Here is a 16780-nt window from a genome sequence, read left to right as displayed (position 1 = left end):
AGGTGGAGTACAGGTGATCTTTTAAATTCAATTTAATTTTTGGTGATAATACACACAGTAAAACCCACTCCCATTTTTCAGTTCCTAGACCAATGACATTGTTCTCTTCTTCACATTATGTCAATGTTCTCATTATTTCTGTTCTAGTGGTTTCACTTCCATTCACTTAATATCCCTGCCCCTCAACCTTCTCATCTATGCTTTGAAATAGTTGTTGACCCTTTGGTCTTAAATATACAATTAAAAAACACACACACAATACTCAAAGGTGACAATCTTTACTCTTTGGGCTAAACTGTTAGTTTAAAAATGACTTCAGGGAATAGATTCAATTCAAGGTTTGCAGAGCAACTCAGGGCCATAGTAATGGGGACTCCTCCAGCCTCAATAGGTCCAGCAAGTCTGGATTCTTTAAGAATTTAGAGTTCTGTTCCACATTTTTCTCCCTGTTTATCAGGATCCATCTATTGTGTTCCTGATCAGAACACTGAGTAGTGGTACCTGGGCACCATCTTGTTCTTCTGGTCTCAAGATGGAGAAGGCAGAGTACAGGGGATTTTTTTAGGGCAGTGAAACCTTCTGTATGATACTCTAGTGGAGGATTTATGACACTATGCATTCAGTCAAAACTGATAGAGGATGTCGCACAGGATAGTGGAGCTCTAGTGGTCAGTCCCTCCACAACACAACAGCTGAACTAGAAAGTGCAATAGGAACCAACAATTTTGGAACTCTGGAACCTGGTCTGGAAGCCAAACAGGAAGTGCCAGATGGTGGGAAAGACTACTGTTTTCTGGGTGAGTCATGTGTGCCACCTGGCTGCCATTCCCCATTCTTGGCCCTGTTGCAGTGGTCGAGATAACAACCTGTGTTCCTGGAGTGGATGGCTGGAGCCAGGGAAGGCAGTGGGACCTTGTCCTCACAGGATTTGGGCTTCCACAGTTTGCAAAGCTGAGCTGGTCTGGCAGTGCTCTGAGAGATGGGACCAGATGATTGTGGTAGTTTCAGCCCTCTTGCAGTTGTGGCTTTTCCTAGGGGCAGCAATTTAAAGGGCCAATCCATCTTTTTATTTTCCTTTTTCTTCTTTCTTTGTTTTCTTATTTTCTTTTTGAGGTTGTTGTTGAAATCTGTTAGGCCACTGACTGACTGAAGAGATAACAGAATTGGAATACACCCTTTGCAAAAAGAGTTTGGAAAAGTCACTAAATGGTCAATTGCAGCCTTCATCAAGTAACAATAGCCATAGAAGTGAGAGAATCAGATTTTTTTTTTTTTTTTTTTTGCCTTTTATTTTTTTCCTGGGAGTACTAGAAAATTTATTTTGAAGCACTAGCTGGGCCCAAGCTGTGTGATAGAATCCTTGATGTCCGTGTGCATCTTGGGGGGCAGTCTTTCATAAACAGGGGAGGTTGCTGAGCAGATGTACTGTTATAACCTTCAGTGCTTAAAAAGCTGCAAGCCCTAGGGAAGGGAAAGAATATGAGTTCCAGAGTTATCACATTATAATATTCAAATGTTGCAGTTTCAACAAAAAACCACAAGGCATACAAAAAAAAGTAAAGGATGGCCCAATCAAAAGAACAAAACAAGTGTCAGAAGTTGTCTCTATGGAAGCCTAGATAATGGACAGACTAAAAGAAGACTTTAAAACAGCAATATTAAAATATGCTCAAAGAACGAAAGGAAAATACAGACAATGAACTAAAGGAAATCAGGAAAACAATACAGGAACAAAATGAGAATTTCAATAAAGAGATAGAAACTATTAGAAAGAACCAAACATTATTGGAGCTGAAAAATATAATAGCTGAAATGAAAAATTCAATGAAGGGACTCAACAGAAGATTTGAGCTAGCAAAAGAATCAGTGAACTAGAGGATAAAACAATCAAAACTATTGAGTCTGAAGAGAAAAGGATAAAGAAAACTGAGCAAAGTTTAATGGAATTGTGGGACACCATAAAGCAAACTAACATATGCATCATGAGAATCCCAGAAGGAGAAGAGAGAAAGGGACAGAAAGAATATTTGAAACAATAATGGCAAAAATTCTTACAGATTTGACAAAAGACATGAATCTACAAACCCAAGTATCTCAACAAACTCCAAGTAGGATAAACCAAAAGAGATTCACACTGAGACATATTATAATCAAACTCTTCAAGACCACAGATAAATAGAAAATCCTGAAAGCAACCAGAGAGAAGCAATTGACACATGCAAGGGATCCTCAATAAGAGTAAGTGCCAGTTTCTCCTCAGGAACCATGGAAGCCAGAAGGCAGTGGGATGACATACTTAGAGTGCTGAAAGAAAAGTACTCTCAACGAAGAATTTTACATCTTGCAAAACTGTCCTTCAAAAAATGAGGGTGAACTATTCTTCAAAAGATGAGGGAGTTCATTATGACCAGACCTGCCCGAAAAGAAATGCTAAAGGGATTCCTTCAGTTGAAAGGAAAGGACACTAAACAGCAGCTCTAAATTGTATGAATAAAAATAAGATTCTGGTAAAGGTAATTTCATGGGAAGATATAAAAGTCAATGTTATGGATTGAATTGTATCCTCCAAATATGTGTTCAAATCCTAACCCCTGTACCTATAAATAGGACCTATTATGTAAATAGGGTGTTTCTTTTGTTATGTTAATGAATTCACACCAGAGTAGGTCCTAAACCTAAACATGTCTGAGATATAAAAAGAGTAGAACAGACACAGAAACACACACAGGGGGAAGAGGAAGACATGACGGAAATAAATGCATCTACAGGCCTAGGAGGAAACCCTGGTGGTGTAGTGTTTAAGTGCTATGGCTGCTAACCAAAGGGTCGGCAGTTCGAATCCTCTAGGCGCTCTTTGGAAACTCTATGGGGCAGTTCTACTCTGTCCTATAGGGTCGCTATGAGTTGGAATCGACTCGATGGCACTGGGTTTGGTTTTGGTTTCAGACAAGCCTAGGAATGCCAAGGATTGCTGGCAACTACTAGAAGCTAAAAAGGCAAGGAAGGTCCTCTCCCAAGAGCCACACCCTGAATTTGGACTTCTAGTCTCCTGAACTCTGAGAAAATTTCTGTTCTTCAAAGCCACCCACTTGTTGTATTCCTGTTATGGCAGCACTAGGTAATTAAGATAGCCAATTTTATGGTGTTTTTGGTCTATAACTCTAGTTATTGTGCCCTGTTGTTGTTAGGTGCTATTGAGTCAGTTCCAACTCATAGTGACCCTATGTACAATGGAACAACACACTGCCTGGTCCTGCACCATCCTCACAATCATTGCTATGTTTGAGCCCATTGTTGCAGCCGCTGTGTCAGTCCATCTCATTGAGGGTCTTCCTCTTTTTTGATGACCTCTTCTTTACCAAGCATGATGTCCTTCTTCAGGGACTGGTACCTCCTGATAATGTGTCCAAAGTACATGAGCTGAAGCCTTGCCATCCTTGCTTTTAAGGAGCATTCTGGTTGTACTTCTTCCAAGATAGATTCGTTCATTCTTCTGGCAGTCTGTGGTCTATTCAATATTCTTCATCAACACCATAATTCAAAGGCATCAATTCTTCTTCAGTCTTTCTTATTCATTGTCCAGCTTTCGCATGCATGTGAAGCAATTAAAAATACCATGGCTTGGGTCAGGCATATCTTAATCCTCAAATTGACATCTTTGGTTTTCAGCACTTTAAAGAGGTCTTTTTAGATTTTCCCAATGCAATACGTCATTTGGTTTCCTGATTGCTGCGTCCATGGGCGTTGATTGTGGATTGAAGTAGGACAAAATTCTTGACAGCTTCAATATTTTCTCCATTTATCATGATTTTGCTTATTGGTCCAGTTGTGAAAATTTTTCTTTATGTTGAGGTATAGTTCATACTGAAGGCTGTAGTCTTTCAATAAATGCTTCAAGTCCTTTTTGCTTTCAGCAAGAAAGTTTGTGTCATCTGCATATTGCAGGTTGTTAATGAGTCTTCCTCCAATCCTGATCCCACATTCCTCATTTAGTCCATCTTCTGGAATTATTTGCTCAGCATACAAATTGAACAAGTATGGTGCAAGGATACAACCCTGACACACACCTTTCCTGGTTTTAAACCACACACTATTCCCTCGCACTGTTTGGATGACTGCCTCTTGGTCTATGTACAGGTTCCTCATGAGCACAATTAAGGGTCCCAGGATTCCCATCCTTTGCGACGTTATCCATAATTTGTTATGATGCACACACAGTTGAATGCCTTTGCATAGTCAGTAAAACAGATAAACATCTTTCTGATATTCCCTGCTTTCAGCCAGGATCCATGTGACATCAGCAATGATACCCGTCATTCCATGTCTTCTTCTGAATCTGGCTTGAATTTCTGGCAGTTGCTTGTTGAGGTACTGCTGCAACCATTTTTTAATTATCTTCAGCAGAATTTTTATTATATGCGATGTTCATGATATTGTCCAGTAATTTCCGCATTCTGTTGGATCACCTTTCTTTGGAATGAGCACAAATATGGATCTCTGCCAGTAGGTTGGCCAGGTAGCTGTCTTCCAAATTTTTTGGTACAGATAAGTGAGTGCTTCCTGCGTTGCATCCATTTGTTGAAACATCTCAATTGTTATTCCATTATTACATAGATTACATAAATATGTGGAACTTAAACAGCACACTATTAAACAACCAATGGGTCAAAGAAGAAATCAAAATGTAAATCAGTAAATACTTAGAGATGAATGAAAATGAAAGCACAACTGTCTTAGTCATCTAGTGCTGCTGTAACAGAAAATACCACAAGTGGATGGCTTTAACAAAGAGAAATTTTCTCACAGTCTAGTAGGTTACAAGTTTAAATTCAGGGCGTCGGCTCCAGGCTTTCTCTCTCAGTCTGCTCTGGAGGAAGACCCTTGTCCTCAATCTTGCCCTAGCCAAAGAGCTTCTCAGGTGTAGGGACCCCAGGTCCAAAGGATGTGCTCTGCTTCTGGTGCTTCTTTCTTGGTGGTATGAGGTCCCCAACTCTCTGCTTGCTTTCCTTTTCTTTTATCTCTTGAGAGATAAAAGGTGTTGCAGGCCACACCCCAGGGAAACTCCCTTTTGGATCAGGGAGTTGACCCGAGTAATCCTTGTAACCACAGGCAGAGATTATGATTTATATCACAGGAAAATCACAAAATGGAGGACAACCGCACATGGCCTGACCAAGTTGACACATATTTTTGGGAGACACAATTCAGTCCGTGGCACTAACATACCAAAACTTACGTGATGCGATAAAGGCAGTGCTCAGAGGGAAATATACAGCTGTAAACACCTGCATTAAAAAAGAAGATCTCAAATCAATAGCCTAACTTTACAACTTGAAGAAATAGAAAATGAAGATCAAACTGAGTCCAAAGCTACCAGAAGGAAGGAAATAGCAAAGATCAGAGCAGAGATAAATGAAATAGAGAATTAAAAAACAATAGAGAGCATCAACAAAACCAGAAGTTGGTTCTTTGAAAAGATCAATAAAATCAAGAAACCTTTAGCGAGATTGACAAAGAAAAAAGAGGGAAAATGCATAAAACTTTTAGAAGAAGACATTGAGGTAATGCTTCGGGACCTAGTTTTTAACAATGGAGTCTTAGGCATGACACCATCATGTCATCAAAATTGAGAACTTTTTGTGCATCAAAGGACTTTACCAACAAAAAGGCAACCTACAGAATGGGAGAAAATACTTGGTAACTTAATATCCGATAAGAGTTTAATACACAGAATATATAAGGAACATTTACCCTTCAACAGTAAAAAGGCAAAAATGGGCCAAGGGCTTAAATAAACATTTCTCCAAGGAAGCTATGTGAATGGCCAACAAACACATAAAAAGACGTTTAATGTCATTAGTCGTTAGAGAGTGCAAATCAAAACCACAATGAGATGCCACTTCACACCCACTAGGATGGCAATTATCAGAAGAATTAAAAACAAGGCTGGGAGAGGATGTGGAAGAACAGGAACCCTCCTCCACTGGATTGTAAAATGGTGCAGTGGCTGGAGAAAACAGTCTGGCAATTCCTCAAAAAATTAAACAGAATTACTGTATGATCCAGCAATTTCACTCATAGGTGTATGCCCAAAAGACTTGAAAGCAGAGACTCAAACAGATTATTTGTGCACCAATCACACAATCACAGCATCATTGACAATAGCCGAAAGGTGGAAACAACCCAAATGTCCATCAAGAGATAACTGGATAAACCGAATGAGGTCCATGCACACAACAAAATACTACTCGGCCACAAAAGGAGAAACGAAGTTCTATTACATGGTATAATACGGGTGGGTTTGAAAAGGACAAATTCTGTGTGATTCCACTTACATGAAATATCTAGAACAGGAAATGCATAGAGACAAGTTTACCAGGGAATGAGGGGAAGGGGAAATTGGACGTTGTTGCTTACGGGGTACTAGGTTTCTGTTTGGGAGGATAAAGTTTTGGGGATATGCTTAGTGATAATGGTTGCATAGCACGGTGAATGCGATTAATGACACTGAACAGCAGACTCAAGACTAGTCAGAACAGAAAATCTTTTGTGATACATATTTTACTACAATTGAAAAATAGAGCTTTACACCACAAAGAGCGAACCTACCCAAAAACCCACTGCCGTCGAGTCGATTCCGACTCATAGCGACCCTATAGAACCGAGTAGAACTGCTCCATGGAGTTTCCAAGGAGCACCTGGCGGATTTCAACTGCGGACCTTTTGGTGAGCAGCTGTAGCACTTAACCACTACACCACCAGCGTTTCCAGACTGAACCTAACGTATGTAAATTGAAAAAAAGTAATTTAGGAGATTCAGGAAACCCAGGATGGAATGCAGACTGTGACAAAAGGATGTAACTGTATTACAGATGTATGAAAAATATATCAGAATTTTAAAGTAAGCTATAAATTGTTATTGTCTTTGCATTTAATTGTCCTGTAGTCAGAAGACCAGGTCTACGGGATACTCTGAAATTTGTTGAGACTTGCTTTGTTGCTGCCGATGCTCCAAAGGCTTGAAAAATGTGTTTTCTTTGTTAGATGCAAAGTTTTATGGATGGCCATTAGATACAGCTTCACTGTGTTATTCAAATCATCAATATCTTTGCTAAATTTTTGTATATGTGATCTATTGAAAGCGATGCGCTGAAATTTCTCATTACGATGTTGGGGCTGCCAGTCTCTCCTGTGAGTTCTAGCCATTATTGTTTCATATATTTGAAGACATTTATTAGGTGCATATATATTTAGAATTAATTATTTGGTGTGTGAGTGTGTGCCCACCTTTTATCTTTAGACAGTGAACCTCTCTCTTCAGATGATGTTTTGACTTAATGCCTGTTTTCTTTCGTACCAGTGTTGCTACCTCAGCTTTCTTTTGATTGTTGGCCCAATATTACTCCATCCTTTTACTCATGTCCTTATGTTTTAAGTAAGTGTGTCATCTTATAGGGTAACCAAATCGTCACCCACCTTATAGGGTATCCAAATCGTCACCCACCTTATAAGGTATCCAAATCGTCGCGCACCTTATAGGGTGACCGAATCGTCGCCCACCTTATAGGGTGACCGAATCGTCGCCCACCTTATAGGGTGACCGAATCGTCGCCCACCTTATAGGGTGACCGAATCGTCGCCCACCTTATAGGGTGACCGAATCGTCGCCCAAATCAAGACACGTCTGAGAAGGAAAGGGAAGAGTATGAGTAATTGTACCAGCACAGCAGGCATAAATGGGTATGTTTTGGGGAATATTAGTCTCCCTATTTTTAAAAAGCATATTATTTTGACTAAAAATATTGAACTCCAGCCACCTCTGTCTTTCAACCAATGATCATCAGTATACCTTGATTCATTTCTCCCACCATAATTATCACAGGCTCTTTCCTTGACTTTTTCTGGATGGAAGTATTTTTGTTTTTCCCTTTAGTCTACTTTTTTCTACTACTATTTTCTACTTATATGTTATTGCAGCAGTTATTCTTGTTAAAAATTGCATCGTGCAAATATAACTTTGAATTGTACCTCCCTCCCCCCACCCTGAACAATAGAAAGACTTTAGGGTGCTTCGGCTCTGCTAGTCCCTCTCCTGACGTACATATTAGTGGTGTCCATCACTTTATCTTTTTTTCTTCTTTTTTAACGCTGCAAATGAGACAGTATTTGTATTATTTAGTACAAATTCATGTTTGGATTTGCTTACATGTTTACTATTTTGATTCCTCATTAATGTATTTGAAGCCATCCTTCTGAGATAATTTCCCTTCTTCTTCAGAAGTTCCATTCAAGGAGGTCTCTTGCTTGTAAGCTTCGTCAGTTTTTTATTATCTGTAACGGTCTTTATCACAGTTCCTGCCAGATCACTTGGCTGAGTCAACAGTTCCAGCTTGGCGTGATTTTCTGTCAACATTTTGAAGAATATTCTTCCCTCTTTCCATTGTTGTTGGTTCCCTGTCGCTGTCTAGAAGACAGCTGATTCTCCACTTGTCAGTTTTCTGTCTAGCTGTTTCTCAGGATCTTTTTGGTCATTAGTGTTCTACAGGTTCATTACAGTGCACCTAGACATGGGTTTCTTGTTTATCTTTTTTTTTTTTAATTAACTTTTATTAAGCTTCAGTGAACATTTACAATTACAATCAGTCTGTCACATATAAGTTTACATACATCTTACTCCCTTCTCCCACTTGCTCTCCCCCTATTGAGTCAGCCCTTTCAGTCTCTCGTTTCGTGCCAATTTTGCTGTCTTCCCTCTCTCTCTATCTTCCCATCCCCCCTCCAGTCAAGAGTTGCCAACACACTCTCCAGTGCTCACCTGATTTAATTAGCTCACTCTTCATCAGCATCTCTCTCCCCCCAGCTGACCAGTCCCTTTCATGTCTGATGAGTTGTCTTCGGGGATGGTTCCTGTCCTGTGCCAACAGAAGGTCTGGGGAGCATGGCCGCCGGGATTCCTCTAGTCTCAGTCAGACCATTAAGTTTGGTCTTTTTATGAGAATTTGGGGTCTGCATCCCACTGATCTCCTGCTCCCTCAGGGGTTCTCTATTGCGCTCCCTGTCAGGGCAGTCATCGATTGTGGCCGGGCACCATCTAGTTCTTCTGGTCTCAGGATGATGTAGGTCTCTGGTTCATGTGGCCCTTTCTGTCTCTTGGGTTCTTAGTTGTCGTGTGGCATTGGTGTTCTTCATTTTCCTTTGCTCCAGGTGGGTTGAGACCAATTGATGCATCTTAGATGGCCGCATGTTAGCATTTAGGACCCCAGACGCCACATTTCAAAGTGGGATGCAGAATGTTTTCATAATAGAATTATTTTGCCCGTTGACTTAGAAGTCCCCTCAAACCATGTTCCCCAGACCCCAGCCCCTGCTCCACTGACCTTTGAAGCTTTCATTTTATCCCGGAAACCTCTTAGCTTTTAGTCCAGTCCAATTGGGCTGACCTTCCTTGTATTGAGTGTTGTCTTTCCCTTCACCCAAAGCAGTTCTTATCTACTGACTGATCAATAAAAAACCCTCTCCCTCCCTCCCTCCCCCCTTCGTAACCACAAAAGTATGTGTTCTTCTCAGTTTTTTCTATTTCTCAAGATCTTATAATAGTGGTCTTATACAATATTTGTCCTTTTGCCTCTGACTCATTTCACTCAGCATAATGCCTTCCAGATTCCTCCATGTTATGAATTGTTTCAGAGATTCGTCACTGTTCTTTATCGATGCGTAGTATTCCATTGTGTGAATATACCACAATTTATTTACCCATTCATCTGTTGACGGACACCTTGGTTGCTTCCAGCTTTTTGCTATTGTAAACAGAGCCGCAATAAACACGGGTGTGCATATACCTGTTCGTGTGAAGGCTCTTATTTCTCTAGGGTATATTCCGAGGAATGGGATTTCTGGGTTGTATGGTAGTTCTATTTCTAACTGTTTAAGATAACACCAGATAGATTTCCAAAGTGGTTGTACCATTTTACATTCCCACCAGCAGTGTATGAGAGTTCCAGTCTCTCCGCAGCCTCTCCAACATTTATTATTTTGTGTTTTTTGGATTAATGCCAGTCTAGTTGGTGTGAGATGGAATCTCATCGTAGTTTTAATTTGCATTTCTCTAATGGCTAATGATCGAGAGCATTTTCTCATGTATCTGTTGGCTGCCTGAATATCTTCTTTAGTGAAATGTGTGTTCATATCCTTTGCCCACTTCTTGATTGGGTTGTTTGTCTTTTTGTGGTTGAGTTTTGACAGAATCATGTAGATTTTAGAGATCAGGCGCTGGTCTGAGATGTCATAGCTGAAAATTCTTTCCCAATCTGTAGGTGGTCTTTTTACTCTTTTGGTGAAGTCTTTAGATGCGCATAGGTGTTTGATTTTTAGGATCTCCCAGTTATCTGGTTTCTCTTCATCATTTTTGGTAATGTTTTGTATTCTGTTTATGCCCTGTATTAGGGCTCCTAGGGTTGTCCCTATTTTTTCTTCCATGATCTTTATCGTTTTAGTCTTTATGTTTAGGTCTTTGATCCACTTGGAGTTAGTTTTTGTGCATGGTGTGAGGTATGGGTCCTGTTTCATTCTTTTGCAAATGGATATCCAGTTATGCCAGCACCATTTGTTAAAAAGACTATCTTTTCCCCAATTAACTGACACTGGGCCTTTGTCAAATATCAGCTGCTCATACATGGATGGATTTATATCTGGGTTCTCAATTCTGTTCTATTGGTCTATGTGCCTGTTTTTGTACCAGTACCAGGCTGTTTTGACTACTGTAGCTGTATAATAGGTTCTGAAATCAGGTAGAGTGAGGCCTCCCACTTTCTTCTTCTTTTTCAGTAATGCTTTGCTTATCCGGGGTTTTTTTCCCTTCCATATGAAATTGGTGATTTGTTTCTCTATCCCCTTAAAATATGACATTGGAATTTGGATCGGAAGTGCGTTAAATGTATAGATGGCTTTTGGTAGAATAGACATTTTTACTATGTTAAGTCTTCCTATCCATGAGCAGGGTATGTTTTTCCACTTAAGTATGTCCTTTTGAATTTCTTGTAGTAGAGCTTTGTAGTTTTCTTTGTATAACTTTTACATCCTTGGTAAGATTTATTCCTAAGTATTTTATCTTCTTGGGGGCTACTGTGAATGGTATTGATTTGGTGATTTCCTCTTCGGTGTTCTTTTTGTTGATGTAGAGGAATCCAAGTGATTTTTGTATGTTTATTTTATAACCTGAGACTCTGCCAAACTCTTCTATTAGTTTCAGTAGTTTTCTGGAGGATTCCTTAGGATTTTCCGTGTATACGATCATGTCATCTGCAAATAGTGATAGCTTTACTTCCTCCTTGCCAATCCGGATACCCTTTATTTCTTTGTCTAGCCTAATTGCCCTGGCTAGGACTTCAAGTACGATGTTGAATAAGAGCGGTGATAAAGGGCATCCTTGTCTGGTTCCCGTTCTCAAGGGAAATGCTTTCAGGTTCTCTCCATTTAGAGTGATATTGGCTGTTGGCTTTGCATAGATGCCCTTTATTATGTTGAGGAATTTTCCTTCAATTCCTATTTTGGTAAGAGTTTTTATCATAAATGGGTGTTGAACTTTGTCAAATGCCTTTTCTGCATCTATTGATAAGATCATGCGGTTTTTATCCTTTGTTTTATTTATGTGATGGATTACATTAATGGTTTTTCTGATATTAAACCAGCCTTGCATACCTGGTATAAATCCCACTTGATCAGGGTGAATTATTTTTTTGATGTGTTGTTGGATTCTATTGGCTAGAATTTTGTTGAGGATTTTTGCATCAATGTTCATGAGGGATATAGGTCTATAATTTTCTTTTTTTGTAATGTCTTTACCTGGTTTTGGTATCAGGAAGATGGTAGCTTCATAGAATGAGTTGGGTAGTATTCCGTCTTTTTCTATGCTTTGAAATACCTTCAGTAGTAGTGGTGTTAAGTCTTCTCTGAAGGTTTGGTAGAACTCTGCAGTGAAGCCAGCCGGGCCAGGACTTTTTTTGTTGGAAGTTTTTTGATTACCGATTCAATCTCTTTTTTTGTTATGGGTCTATTTAGTTGTTCTACTTCTGAATGTGTTAGTTTAGGTAGGTAGTGTTTTTCCAAGAATTTATCCATTTCTTCTAGGTTTTCAAATTTGTTAGAGTACAATTTTTCGTAGTAATCTGAAATGATTCTTTTAATTTCATTTGGCTCTGTTGTGATGTGGTCCTTCTCGTTTCTTATTCGGGTTATTTGTTTCCTTTCCTGTATTTCTTTAGTCAGTCTAGCCAATGGTTTATCAATTTTTGTTAATTTTTTCAAAGAACCATCTTTTGGCTTTGTTAATTCTTTCAATTGTTTTTCTGTTCTCTAATTCATTTAGTTCAGCTCTAATTTTTATTATTTGTTTTCTTCTGGTGCCTGATGGGTTCTTTTGTTGCTCACTTTCTATTTGTTCAAGTTGTAGGGACAGTTCTCTGATTTTGGCTCTTTCTTCTTTTTGTATGTGTGCATTTATAGATATAAATTGGCCTCTGAGCACTGCTTTTGCTGTGTCCCAGAGGTTTTGATAGAAAGTATTTTCATTCTCGTTGCATTCTATGAATTTCCTTTTTCCCTCCTTGATGTCTTCTATAACCCAGTCTTTTTTCAGGAGGGTATTGTTCATTTTCCAAGTATTTGATTTCTTTTCCCTAGTTTTTCTGTTATTGATTTCTAGTTTCATTGCCTTGTGGTCTGAGAAGATGCTTTGTAATATTTCGATGTTTTGGACTCTGCAAAGATTTGTTTTATGACCTAATATGTGGTCTATTCTAGAGAATGTTCCATGTGCACTAGAAAAAAAAGTATATTTTGCAGCAGTTGGGTGGAGAGTTCTGTATAAGTCAATGAGGTCAAGTTGGTTGATTGTTGTAAGTAGGTCTTCCGTGTCTCTATTGAGCTTCTTACTGGATGTCCTGTCCTTCTCCGAAAGTGGTGTGTTGAAGTCTCCTACTATAAATGTGGAGGTGTCTATCTCACTTTTCACTTCTGTTAAAATTTGATTTATGTATCTTGCAGCCCTGTCATTGGGTGCATAAATATTTAATATGGTTATGTCTTCCTGATCAATTGTCCCTTTTATCATTATATAGTGTCCTTCTTTATCCTTTGTGGTGGATTTAAGTCTAAAGTCTATTTTGTCAGAAATTAATATTGCTACTCCTCTTCTTTTTTGCTTATTGTTTGCTTGATATATTTTTTTCCATCCTTTGAGTTTTAGTTTGTTTGTGTCTCTAAGTCTAAGGTGTGTCTCTTGTAGGCAGCATATAGATGGATCGTGTTTCTTTATCCAGTCTGTGACTCTCTGTCTCTTTATTGGTGCATTTAGTCCATTTACATTCAGGGTAATTATAGATAAATAAGTTTTTAGTGCTGTCATTTTGATGCCTTTTTATGTGTGTTGTTGACAATTTCATTTTTCCACATACTTTTTTGTGCTGAGGCGTTTTTCTTAGTAAATTGTGAGATCCTCATTTTCATAGTGCTTGACTTTATGTTAGTTGACTCGTTACGTTTTTCTTGGTTTTTATCTTGAGTTATAGAGTTGTTATACCTTTTTGTGGTTACCTTATTATTTACCCCTATTTTTCTAAGTAAAAACCTAACTTGTATTGTTCTATATCGCCTTGTATCACTCTCCATATGGCAGTTCAATGCCTCCTGTATTTAGTCCCTCTTTTTGATTATTGTGATCTTTTACCTATTGACTTCCATGATTCCCTGTTATGTGTATTTTTTTTTTAATTAATCTTAATTTGTTTGTTTTTGTGATTTCCCTATTTGAGTTGATATCAGGACGTTCTGTTTCGTGACCTTGTATTGTGCTGGTACCTGATATTATTGGTCATCTGACCAAACAATCTCCTTTAGCATTTCTTGTAGCCTTGGTTTGGTTTTTGCAAATTCTCTAAACTTGTGTTTATCTGTAAATATCTTAATTTCTCCTTCATATTTCAGAGAGAGTCTTGCTGGATATATGATCCTTGGTTGGCAGTTTTTCTCCTTCAGTGCTCTGTATATGTCGTCCCATTCCCTTCTTGCCTGCATGGTTTCTGCTGAGTAGTCTGAACTTATTCTTATTGATTCTCCCTTGAAGGAAACCTTTCTTTTCTCCCTGGCTGCTTTTAAAATTTTCTGTTTATCTTTGGTTTTGCCGAGTTTGATGATAATATGTCTTGGTGTTTTTCTTTTTGGATCAAACTTAAATGGGGTTCGATGAGCATCTTGGATAGATATCCTTTCGTCTTTCATGATGTCGGGGAAGTTTTGTGTCAGGAGTTCTTCAACTATTTTCTCTGTGTTTTCTGTCCCCCCTCCCTGTTCTGGGACTCCAATCACTCTCACGTTATCCTTCTTGATAGAGTCCCACATGATTCTTAGGGTTTCTTCATTTTTTTTAATTCTTTTATCCGATTTTTTTTTCAGCTATGTTGGTGTTGATTCCCTGGTTCTCCAGATGTCCCAGTCTACATTCTAATTGCTCGAGTCTGCTCCTCTGACTTCCTATTGCGTTGTCTAATTCTGTAATTTTATTGTTAATCTTTTGGATTTCTACATGTTGTCTCTCTATGGATTTTTGCAACTTCTTAATTTTTCCACTATGTTCTTGAATAATCTTTTTGAGTTCTTCAACAGTTTTATCAGTGTGTTCCTTGGCTTTTTGTGCAGTTAGCCTAATTTCATTTGTGATGTCTTTAAGCATTCTGTAAATTAGTTTTTTATATTCTGTATCTGATAATTCCAGGATTGTATCTTCATTTGGGAAAGATTTTGATTCTTTTGTTTGGGGGGTTGGAGAAGCTGTCATGGTCTGCTTCTTTATGTGGTTTGATATGGACTGCTGTCTCCAAGCCATCACTGGGAAACTAGTTTTTCCAGAAAATCCGCTAAAAAAAAAATGCAGTCAGGTCCCTATCAGAGTTCTCCCTCTGGCTCAGGCTATTCAGATGTTAATGGAGCCGCCTGGGGAGGGTGGGGGAGGGACCAGAGAGCTAGGAGTGTAGCACCTCAGAATATAGCCAGAGTTCTTTGTCTTACTTGGAATGACTCTTATATCTGAGATTTCCGTGGGGCGCGTCACCTACGTGTACTGGTTGTGTGGAGATTGCCCCCCGGGGGGTCTGGCCCGCTGGCGTCACGGTCAGATCCTCCGCTGTCAGCCCCATCCCCAAGGTTAAGGCTCCCCTACTGGGACGGCGCACTCCCGTCTCCAAAATCAGTGGCTGCCTCCCGGGGACTCTCCGTCCTGCCAGCCGCGTCGCGCACCGCACCCGCGAACCGGGTGGGCTCCCCCCGCCGGGGTCAGCTCAGGAGAGCAGGGCAGCTCCCCGTGCCTGAGTCGCGACTGCGCATCCCGGCTGGGATGCCGCTCTCCCCGCTCCAGGACCAGCCACTGCCTCCCGGGGACTTCTTCCACCGGCTGCTCCGCCACGCTGCCCGCGCGAGCCAGCTGGGCCCGCGCGAACCGGTTGGGACCGCCCCGGGGTCAATTCAGGGAAATGTAGCTGATCCCCATGCTCACACCCCACCCGCGCCCGCCAATATCCCGGCGGGACGGCTCCCCGGCTTGGACGCTGCTCTCCCCGCTCCAAGACCAGTCACTTCCTCCCGGGGACTTCTCCCTCCAGCGCACCGCGCCGCTCGCGCGAACTGGGCGGGCGCCGCCCGCAGGAACGACTGGGCCCCCCCGGGGTCAATTCAGGGGAATGTAGCTGGTCCCCGCACTCGTGCCACGCCAGCTCCCCACCAAACTCCCGGTGGGACGGCTCCCCGGCTGGGACGCTGCTCTCCCCGCTCCAAGACCAGTCACTGCCTCCCGGGGACTTCTCCCTCCGGCTGCGCCGCCACGCCGCCCGCGCCAACTGGCTGGGCTCCCTCCCAGGATGAGTTTGGGGGCTAGGGCTGGGCCCCTTGTCTGTGCCGTCTGCCCGCCCTGGGCTCTGCCCCAAATTGGGCTCCGAAGGTCACCTGCCTGGTACGCTGGCTCCTGGCTCTGAAAACAATCGCTGTCTCCCCGTATTTGTTCGTTCTGCGTCTCTAAATCTGTGTTTGTTGTTCAGAGTTCGTAGATTGTTATGTATGTGATCGATTCACTTGTTTTTCTGAGTCTTTGTTGCAAGAGGGATCCGCGGTAGCATCCACCTAGTCCGCCATCTTGGCCCCGCCTCCTTGTTTATCTTTTTTGGGATGTGTTGTGTTTCCTGAATCTAAGGATTCATGCTTTTCAAGTTTTGGAAAATTTATTGCTGTTCTCTCTCTTTGAATATTGCTTCTCCATTTCTCCTTCTGCCTTCCAATTACATAGATGTATGTTAAATCTTCTGAGTCTGTAAACCAAAAGCAAAGAATTTTCCTGAATACAGCCAAATGCTTTGAAGGCCAAAGTAGCAGGGATGGGAGTCGGGGGACCATGATTTCAGGGTACATCTAGGTCAACTGGCATAATGAAATGTATTAAGAAAATGTTCTGCATCCCCCTTTGGTGAGAGCCATCTGGGGTCTTCAACACTAGCAAGCAGCCATCTGAGATACATCAGCTGGTCTCAACCCACCTGGAGCAAAGGAGAATGAAGAACACCAAAGACATATGGTAAAGATGAGCCAACGAGACAGAAAGGGCCACATAAACCAGAGACTCCATCAGCCTGAGATCAGAAGAACTAGATGGTGCCTGGCTACCACCGATCACTGTACTGACAGAGAACACAACAGAGAACCCCTGAGAGAGCAGGAGAGCAGGGGGATGCAGGTCTCAAAT

This window comes from Elephas maximus, chromosome 27 (assembly GCF_024166365.1).
Source record: "Elephas maximus indicus isolate mEleMax1 chromosome 27, mEleMax1 primary haplotype, whole genome shotgun sequence".
Taxonomy (NCBI): Eukaryota; Metazoa; Chordata; class Mammalia; order Proboscidea; family Elephantidae; genus Elephas; species Elephas maximus.
This window is presented reverse-complemented; position numbering follows the sequence as displayed.